Raw genomic sequence first — 11149 nt, forward strand, 5'->3', positions numbered from 1 at the left:
CTTAAGTTACAACGACAACTAGGGATCTTAGTTTATTGGTTTGTGGTAAATGCAACTAAAATATCTCATATTTCATAGACAACAGTGAAGAAAATATCTCATATTATTACATTACAAGTGTTTGTTCATACAAGTGTTTACAAACTACAGGACCCCATGAGAGTTTAGGGCATCAACCCCAACAACCTGGGGATCTGTTGGATTGCATTCAAGAGATGAATGTTTATTTGAACCTTTTTGAACATCTCGATCAACTTCTCGTCCTTACGTTCTAGTTTTGGTCTCGCGAGCCTACTAGGAAATGGAGCTTAAGGAATATAAGGTTCAACAAAAGGTGAAGGAAAAGTACTTACCTTGGGGGTAGATGGTTGTGCTTCAGATTTACTCTCATTGTTCTCAGCTTCTTCGTTGGACTTACCAGGTGGAGATAAGTTGTCTGAAGGAAGCTCCTTACTTCTTCTTAGCGTGATGGCACTAACGTTGGCGTGGTCTTGTTGAGCAGGCAACTTACCTGAACCCTTGTTCTCTATTCGACTCACTACAAAGCCTAACTGTGTGACCTGAGTCGCTAGATTAGCCATGCTCGCCCTGGTTTCTTACTGATAGGCCTTTGTGTCCAGGGATGGCTGGAGAGAGTCCTTTATCAGTTTCTGAATTTCCTATTGAAATTTAAGGGAGTTATTAGCCAAAGATTTAACAATGTCTTCTAAAGACATACCTGAGGAAGATGACGACGGTTGATTGGAATGATTAGAACTGTCATGCCTTTGTCCTTGGCTTCAACCTCCCCATTTGGAATTAAGGTGATCACGCTAGCCTGGATTGTATACTCAGCCATGAGGGTCGTACTTCCTCTGGTAACACCCAACTTTGTTGACTTGTGCTTGAAGACATGCTTCAAAGTGTGTCCTAATATTTTGCAGGCTCCACAAGCCTTGACTTGAGATACTCCTCCTTGGACCAACAGTGTCACAAGGGAAGTTAAGTTAGAAATTTGAGTCTTTAATTCTTTAACCTCAAAATTACCAGTTAAATCAGATTCAATAGCCTTAATGCCAAAATTTTGGTTGTTCTCAGCCATGCATGATATCAATTCTTGGGCCTCTCTGGGTGTCTTGTCAGCAAGAGCGCTTTTAGCTGCTGAGTCGATTGAGTTCCTGTCATTGGTAAGCAAACCACTATAGAAATATTGAATCAGTAAATGGTCAGAAATCTGGTGATGGGGAAAACTAGCATATAAGCATTTATAATGTTCCTAATACTCGAACAAAGACTCACCCATAAATTGTTTTATACCATAAATATCATTCCTTATAGAATGGGCTCTAGAAGCTGGAATTTTTTTTTCAAGAAAATTCTTTTGAAGTTCATTCCAAGTAGTGATTGACCCTAGAGCCAAGTAGTACAACCAATCATTGGCGTCATCCTATAGTGAAAAAGGAAACACCCTAAGGTTTAGTTGCTCTTCTATGACTCCATGGGGTCTCATACTTACACAAACCATATGGAAGTCTTTGATGTGTATGTGGGGGTTCTCCCCTGCATGCCTTCTGAAGGTTGGCAATAGATTAATCAGCCCTAGTTTGAGTTCGAATGGCACTGTGGTAGGTGAAAATACGATGCATAGGGGCTGCTGGTTCATGTTAGGTTCTGCCAGCTCCCTTAAGGTTTTCTCACGAACTGCCTCTCCCATTGTTGTGTTGTCAGCAACTTTTGGATTTTCTGCTTCTGAGATTTCTTCTCTGTGCCTCCTTTAGATTCTCCTCTCCTCCTGGTCAATATCTGCAAAAAAAAAAAAAAAAAAAAAAAAAAAAATCTGCACTCCCAGAGGAGCGGGTCATAAACCAAGGGGAACTAAAACACTTTTTTTTATTAAAAGAAATCCAAAAATATTCCTAGGCTGATTACCAAGTCTCCCTGGCAGCGACGCATATTGTGTTCGAAATCTGAGACTAACATTGTCGTAATCACCCTCGGTCCGAGCAAAGATAATTTATTTTCACCGATTCAAGACTTATACCATAAACACAGTAAAGTGGTAAGATCGGGGTCGAATCTACAAAGAGACTATTAAATCAACTTAGGCCAATTTATGAATTCCACTTAAAAAAGGGTTTTGAAGGTTTTTTTTTTTTTTTTTTTTGCTTTATAAAATAAATTAAAAATCAAACAGAAAAAAACAAGAGTTAGCACAGAAAAGGGTTGAATCAAATTGAAGAAAATTATTGAGATTAGTTTGTATGCTTTTTATTTTTTTATCATTAGGTACCAATTAATTTATCCAATTATGTGAACCTCTCATCCTATTAGAAATTTTAAAAGTCCAATTAGCCAATTTTGATAAAAATTCAAACCAACACTAATTCAGTTTAAAACTCTTCATTCTCAGCGACGTACAAGTTAAAACTGAGAAGCTTTAAGAAAGGGTTCAATCGTTGAGACATACTATAAGCCGGATAGCCATAACATGATTTATTTGGGTTGGATTATACTGGGCATACATGAATCTGACCAAAAACAATCTAGACCCTAAACATGCGATCCTAATACGTGCAACTTAATCAATCAATAATGAAAAAGCTAGAATGATTATACATATCAATAAGAATTTCAAAAAAATAATTTGTTAGAAAAATTCATCGAAACTCTATTAATAATAAAACAAATCCACCCAAAAGTTTCACAACAATTGAATAAATTAAACTAGTAACCCTTCAAGAGTGAAGATACACAAATTATCCCAAGAAAATTACATAGCCTCTAAAAGGCATATTGGAATTACAATGATCAAAAGAGAATTGAGGCTGGCTATGGTGACAATTGCTCAGCAATTTGACTTCAATGGCTCCCAAAACCAGATTAAACTCTCAAATTTCACTTTATTTGGAGGTATATTATAGTAGGAATGAGATGTTCTGAAAGCTAACCCCAAGCACCTTATTTATAGGTTTTGCGTAGCATTGCAACGCTTGGAAGTAGCGTTGCAACGTTGCAGTGCACATTGGAGAGCATCAAGGAAGCGTTGCAATGATGCCTCCAATACTTGGTTGCACTACGCGTTGCACAAAATTCCGTCAATCGTCATAGCGTTGCAACACTCTGAAGAAGCATTGCAACGGTGGTGAGGTTAAACATCCGGAGCATCATGACGCTGAGAGGTAGCATTGCAACGCTAAGCATTCTGCAAGAAACTCGCTACTCGCTACTCGACAACTCAATACTCAATGCTCATTTACTCGGTGCTCAATGCTTGTTTACTTGTTAGAATTTTACTCGATAATACTCGACAACCTTTTACTCAATGGCTGATCATACTTGATGGCAATTTGGTAATTTCAACTCCTTTGAAGCCCGGATGCTCAAATCAACTCCAAATTGGAAATTAACCTTGTACGACTCCAAATCGCCAATTCTACCTCTTGATTACTAGGTACCTAATAATCAGGGAAATAAACATGTAAAATCCAATAACAAGCCTTAATTAAGCTATGAATAATAGTTCTTCTTTAGAGCTAATAGTGTGCTCCCAAAAAGTTACATGGCGGGAGATGCACAATCTATTAGAAAGAGGGTCCCAACAATGGATACCTTTGTGTTCAGTTCCATAGCCAAAAAAGCAATAGAGACGTGCACGTGGTTCTAATTTGGTATGTTCATGACGATAGAGAAGTACCAAACATGCACAACCAAATACCTTGAGTTTAGAGTAATCTGGAGAAGTACCATATAAGCGTTCAAACGTAGAAGCATTTTGAAGAACAGATGAAGGAAGATGATTGATTTTGTAGACAGAGGTAAGGATGACTTCATCCCAAAACTTTGTAGGACAGAAGGTAGACAGAAGTTGGGCCTTGACGGAGTCTAGGATATGACAATGTTTCTGCTTCGCTTGCCTATTCTGCTAAGAGGTATGAGGACAAGAGCGTTGAACAAGAGTGCCTTGCTGGGTGAGAAAGGAAAAAAGCTTGGAGTTCTTATATTCTGAGGCGTTATCTGTACGCAGAACCTTGATTGGGTGAGAAAAATAAGTGTGAACCATATTTGTAAAATCAATATATATTTGAGCCAGCGAAGAGCGGTGTTTAAAGAAATATATCCAGATAAACCAAGAGTAATCATCAATGAATAAAACAAAGTAACGATACCCATTGACAGTGGAAATAGGAGAGGGTCCCCAAATATCAGAGTGAATTAAGTCAAAAGGACTATCGCCTATAGAACTAGACTGGGAAAAAGACAATACAGGTTGTTTTGCAAGTTTGCAATTTAAACAGTCAAAAGATACAAACTTGGAGACATTATTCAAATTGTGACTAGAGATTAAATGATGGAGTATTTTAGAAGAAGCATGACCGAGATGGAGATGCCACTGATAGATAGCAGAGTTGGTGATAGGGGCAGAAAGAGAACATTAATAAGGAAAAGGTGATTAATTTTAGCTTGATCTAATTGTGTCTAGATTGGTTGAATTGTAACCAAATAGTCATTAAAAGATTGCCCTGTCTCCTAAGTATGATTAATCAGAGTGTTGTGCAGTTGATAGTAGTGAGCTAAGCCAACAGACTAAAATCGAGTAGACAAGAAATCCTACAAACTCTTGGCATCATCAAGCACATCAAACTGAACGTGAATGGGCAGCATAGATGTATTTCCGAGCCAAGTGATGATTTGATGATTTTTCCTGTCCCAATCCTCTAATCGTTCAATAAATTTAGTATCGTCCTAAGTGGATATCTTGACTGGCCGGGGAATATCACCAGTGACAATTCGTCATAATTTACACCCGATTAGGAAACTCTTCATTGATGGGCCCAAGTAATGTAATTTGTCCCATAAAGAATAGTACAAATGGGAGTAATGTTGGGTTTTATGTCTTAAAACTCGTGGTTTGTAAACAATCACACTTATTCTGAAAATTCAATAAGTTGTTATTGAATATATGTATTGCTTATTAGAAATCCAATAAACCTAAAAAACCCATGACTATTACATGAGTACTTGAGTTTTATGTGGAGACATAAACGTGGATCGGGTTTGAGTAAATAGTCAAAATTATCTATACTATATGAATAAGGTTGGGTGCCTTATTCTAGTAACACTATTGGATGCAACCTACTCTATAATTGTTAAAAAGAGTTGTAAAGTGCTACAAACGAAGTGATCCTAATTCATACATGTTATGACATGAGGAGTGAGGGCATCCTGTGCATATGGATTTGTACAAGATCGGACCACGAAATCAGTCACTCTTACTTTATAACGTTGTTTGCTGTTTAAGACTGACTATTTCAAAGCGATGACCTAGGTAACTTGACCTTAATCCTGAGCTAATTATGAACTCTTATTTATTCGGGGTTATCCTTAGATTTGCTTAGGTGAGGGTTGGCTCAATAGCACTGGCTCAATAAACCTCCATTTCAGGGGTAAGACCGGGTAGATAGCTGGGACATAGGGTGCAAGAAGGAATTCACTCCTACCCGCTTTTAGGGATAGTAGAGAGGTTATTCCCTTAAGTGCTGACTCTGGGTCTTGAACAAGGGGCCTTACTCTCTCATTGGCCCAAGAGAGAATCGGTTTGTTGATTGGATCACAAATAAATTGTTCATTAGAGGATCAGTAGAACTTAAGGAACAAGTGGTAATCTCAGGGGTAAAACAGACTTTTAACCCAGCCGTTATTACGAATAACCTGTGAAGGGTTAACTTACTAATCATGGTTATATCGAGTGGACATAATATATCTACAGTGAAGGGAGTTCAACTATGAGCATTAGTGGAGTGACCCATTAGTTAACGAATGGGGGTTAATTCGAAGTAATAAGTTTACCAATTAATCTTGGATTGTTGAAGCCCATGATCTGTAGGTCTGCAAGGTTCTCCTACTAGCTCGTAAATGGATTAGCTTTAGAGTATCGTGATAAGTTAATTTGAAACGTTCAAATTAGAATTAAAGGAATTAGTAATTATATGAGATATAATTACACGTTTAATTTTAAGAATTAAATGGAATAGGAGAATAAATATTTAAATATGATTTAAATATATGAAGGTGGATTTGTGAAAAATTAATTTAATATTTGATATTGAATTAATTAGAATTAATTAAATTGTTTAATTAATTATTATTAATTTTATTAGAAAAATTAACTATTGAATTAATTTTGTAAAATTAAGAAAGATTTCATTTTTAAAAGAAAATTAATTTTGGAAATTAATTTTGAAAATCAAATTTGAAAAAGAATAGAAAATGGAAAATCCCAAAAAGTGGGATTTTTCCACTTTCTATTCAAGTAGCATATTCATGGTTCCACCATGATTTTGAGTCAATCTTCCAAGCAAGAGCTGCAATACATGTAGCAATGGTGTTTCCATGATAGTCATGCAACAAATTAAGAAGATTGGGTTGAGAATCGAGGATGCTATTGATGTTTTTTTACTGAAAAAGCTTGAGGTTGAAGGTCTTCAACCATGGTGATGCAGTAACCTAATCTCCAAATTCCCTTAATCCAAACTTATTTTGAGCCCACAACTCAATCTAAAGCTCCAAGAGAATAGTGGAGTGATCTTGAGGTGGTCTACAGCAAAATTTAGAGAAATTTGTAACTGAGAATCAAGATTCAAGAAGTTTTACAAAGGTATGGCTTGAAACCCTCTTGTTATTGTATGATCATGCTTTAGTTATTGCCAAAATTAATGAATTAGAGTGCTTATTAATCCTTGTTGCTTCCACTGCTTGCTGACATACTCCAACACGAAATACATGATCTTTTTCCATGTGACTTAGTGGCTTGGAAGGAGAAGAAAACCAGGGACAATGAGGGAGGCTTGGCAGGAGGGATCGAGGGTCGAGTTCTGGATTGGGAATCGGGGATCGAGTTCTTGATCGGGGATCGGGGATCGAGTTCGATCGAGGATCGAGTTTTGGATCGAAAATCAAAGATCGAGTTCGATCGAGGATCAAGTTCTGGACCGGGGATCGGGGGTTGAATTCTGGACCGGGGATCGGGGATCGAGTTCGATCGAGGATCAAGTTTTGGATGAGGTCGAGTTTTGGACTAGGAATCAGGGATCGAGTTTTGGACAAGGGATCAGGGGGTCGAGTTCTGCATAGTAGTGATCGAGGATCGAGTTTTTCATAGTGGGGATTGAAGGTTGAGTTTTTCACAGTGGCTTCGGACAGGGGATCTGGGTGGTTCTTCTTCATCCCGGATAGGGGTTCTAGTTGGTTGGCCAATGACCGGACGACAACGATGACAGAGAACAAGAGGAAGAAGAAACCAGCTAGTAAGTCTCTGATACCATGTAAAAGATGTATTTATCAAGTATATTTCTACAAGGAACTGTACAGGGGTATAAATACTGTATTAACACCCTAAGAATAGAGTCTAACCATATCCTAAAGACTCTCCAAAGGAGACCTAGTATATATTCACAGTTATAAAATATTGTTACTGCAAGACAAAAATATTTTTTTAACATAAAACAATTTAATCATTATTTAAGACATTATTAGGAATATATAGGGTGTAACAAAGACTTAAGAATTAAGTTTAAATAATTTTAGTACTTGCACAATATTTAATTCACTGAAAACATGTTGTTCAAATTTGAAAACCTTTAAAGTAAAAATTTGTGTCTAACACAAGTGACTCTTATCATAGAGTCGGGTCAAGCCAGTCCGACCTAAAAAGTGAAGCTCAAGCTTGACCCAAGCTCGGGCTTAAGGCATTGTTTTAGCTTGGATCGAGTCGATCCAACCATCAATGGCCAAGCCATGGGCCAACCGTTGGGTTGGGCTTGACTCTTTGAATCAAAGTTTGGATCAAGCTTGGGTTGGGATTGGGTCGGCTCATTGGATTAGCCAATTGATTATTAATTATTTAGTTACTTAAAAAATATATGTATATCCTAGATTTTCTTAATTAAATATTACTAAAACTTATTAAATTTGTATTTATTAAGTTTATTTTATATTTTTATTACTTTTTCTAGATAACGTTATTAAGTGTTTAATTGTCTTAAAAAGTTTCACTGGTTTTTAACACTTTTAAAAAAATTATGATATATCTAAATATGTTTAAAAAAGAATTTAAAGAAAATATAATATATAAAGAACTACACATATGCATACATATTTAAGTTGGTCCAATGTTAAAGTTCACTGGGCTGGCCTGATAGTCCAATATAAAATGGCCCAAACGGGCCAGTCCATGGCCTAGTCCGATTATAACTATATCCAATCCAATTGATAAATGTGTTGAGTTGGACTGGGTCGGTCAAACGTTGATCTTGGATCGAGCTTGGGTTGAGTTTGAATTGGGCTTGGATCGACTTTTGGGCTTCGGGCCCGTTGATGAGGCGAGTAGCATAGATGCATGATGTGTTCTGAAATGGATTTAATCAAATGATAAAATAAAACAAAATAAAAAAGAGAAGAAATTTCATTAAAAGAAAAACATAATTATGAAATAAATATGAGATCAGACTTCAATAGAGATGACAAACAACTGTATTTGAAATTGTCTTTTTAAACATATGAACCCTCATGTTGTGCCACTAATATACTTTTTAGGTTCATATTAAGTTTTCTATTTTTTTAGTTTAAAAAAAATATATGTGTTTTAAAGAAAAGCTTTTGTTAGTATTAAGGGTGCAAGCCAAAACCGACAGAACTGACAGAATTGTCGAAATTGGCCGAAATCACTGACGATTTGGTGTCAGCTCGATTCAACGATTCAATGGCAGTGTAAGTAGTCTGTAAACCGTGAATACACAGTTGGCTTCGGTTCACCACATGGTACGCCGGTAATCACCCGAGCCGTTCGAGTATTCTTCAAAATCTCAACTCTTCAACATTCGTGAAACGTCATTCGCCCTTTGTTTTGCAATTTGCATCGTAGTTCACATCACACTTCTTTTGAGTGACATCCCTGTCAAACTGTTCTTGAAACGTAGCACCTTGTGATATTATTATACCAATGAATATATTCTTGAGTGACATCCCTGTCAAACTGTTCAAGAGAAACCCCACTACAATAAACCTTGCACGATAGTGCCATCCACTACCAAATGTGCAACTTTCTGGAACCAATCTCCAATCCTTAAGTCTATATCATGCAGTACGAGTTCAGTATTACAAAGCGATGGGACATCCTGCTGAAAACCGAATTGTCTCATCACCCTGTCAGGAAGATGCCACTCACCAATGTGATAACATATGAGAGGACTCATCGTCCGCCATATGTTTTGACCATTCGTACAACAATTAGGCAAAATATGCATAATAATTTTGTACGACTGCCAAATAACCTGAAACACAAAATATTATATTAGAGAACATTAAAGACAAGCATTTGCCTGCCATTTTCTAAAAAAAAAAAAAAAAAAGACAAATATCAACTTTTTGTATTATACCTTTTGTAAGAAGTATATTAAAAAATATTAAACTTTTTTAAAAAAATCACAATAATTTTACTTTTTATAAAAAGTATATTAAAAAATCACAATAATTTTATATTAAACTAAAAATATTAAACTTTTTAATTTATAAACATAAACTTTTTATGTTTTATGAACATCAACTTTTTAAACATAACAATAAATTAAACTTTTTATAACTATTTTTAAACATAACAATAAATTAAATTTTTTATAACTATTTTTAAACATAACAACAAATTAAACTTTTCAAATTACAATGAGGTAAACTTTTTAAAACTATTTTTTCAAATTTAATACAAAATAAAAAATTAAATTAAATTAAACTTTTTCAAACTATTTTAACTATATTTTCAAAGTTAATACTAGAAAATCAAATATCATAAGAAATATATTAAAAAATATCACAATAATTTTGTATTAAACTATAAATATCAACTTTTTCATAATAATAAACTAAACATTTTAACACTATAAACATCAAAGTTAACACTAAAGAAATCAAATATTGTATGAATAAACTAAACTTTTTAAACTATACTAAGCTTGTTAACTATCACAATAATTTTGTATTAAACTATAAATATTAACTTTTTAAACATAACAATAAACTAAACCTTTTGATACTATAAACATCAAAGTTAATAATAAAGAAATCAAATATCATATGAATAAACTAAACTTTTCAAACTATACTAAACTTTTTAAACTATACTATACTTGTTAACTATCACAATAATTTTGTATTAAACTATAAATATCAAATTTTTAAACATAACAATAAACTAAAAATTTTAACACTATAAACATCAAAGTTAATACTAAAGAAATCAAACATCATAAGAATAAACTAAACTTTTCAAATATCATAAGTTCAACTCACAGATTCGACGGTAATTCTCTTTTTTCCTTCAAAGTGACAACGTTCACCATTTTTTCCTATTATTTGTTATCTGATAACAACTAGAAAAAATTAAAAAAAATTAGAATCTATAAAAAAAATAATAATATAAGAACAAAAATAAAATTTATAATTATTCTTAAAAAATAAAAATTTAGTAGAGTAACGAACCATATAGTTTGTGATCAAGGGTTGTGTGAGAACAATTTGTATTAAACGAAACACAAGAAGAGAATGGAAATGGAAAGCAGTGAGTTAAAAAATGGGAGGAGATGGATATTAAGGAGAGAAATGGAAACGGAAAGCAAATGAGAGGAGAGGGAGATGATTTCGAAGGGCAGTAATAGAGGAAGAAGCAGATGATTTCAAGGCAGTGAGCTCGATGATTTCGAAGGCAGGCAGTGAGCTGATTTATGAAGGCAGTGAGACTGTGAGCAAGGGAAGCAATGAGCAGTGAGCAAATGAATGGAAAATGGAGTTTAAAAGAACATAGGTCGAGTGTTGAATACTCGACCCACGGGTTGGCGAAATTAAAGTGGTGGTTAAGGGCAGGCATGCATGTTTAAAGCTGTGGTTGAGGGCAGGTGGCTGCAGGAATCTTGGTCAACAATGGTAGAAATGGTCAAGCACGGCAGCAGGGGATAAAACGTGTCATGGTGGTTGTCGAGGGTTGAAATTTTGACCTACATAAGTCGAAAGTTCAACATTCGACATACCTTGCTTGTCGAGGGTTGAACTTTCGACTTATGTAGGTCGAAAGTTCAACCTTCGACAACCCTCCATGCAAAACTATTCCTCCACTTTTTCCTTG

Source organism: Benincasa hispida, chromosome 11, assembly GCF_027475165.1.
Source record: "Benincasa hispida cultivar pf3 chromosome 11, pf3_genome.v1.1, whole genome shotgun sequence".
Lineage (NCBI taxonomy): Eukaryota > Viridiplantae > Streptophyta > Magnoliopsida > Cucurbitales > Cucurbitaceae > Benincasa > Benincasa hispida.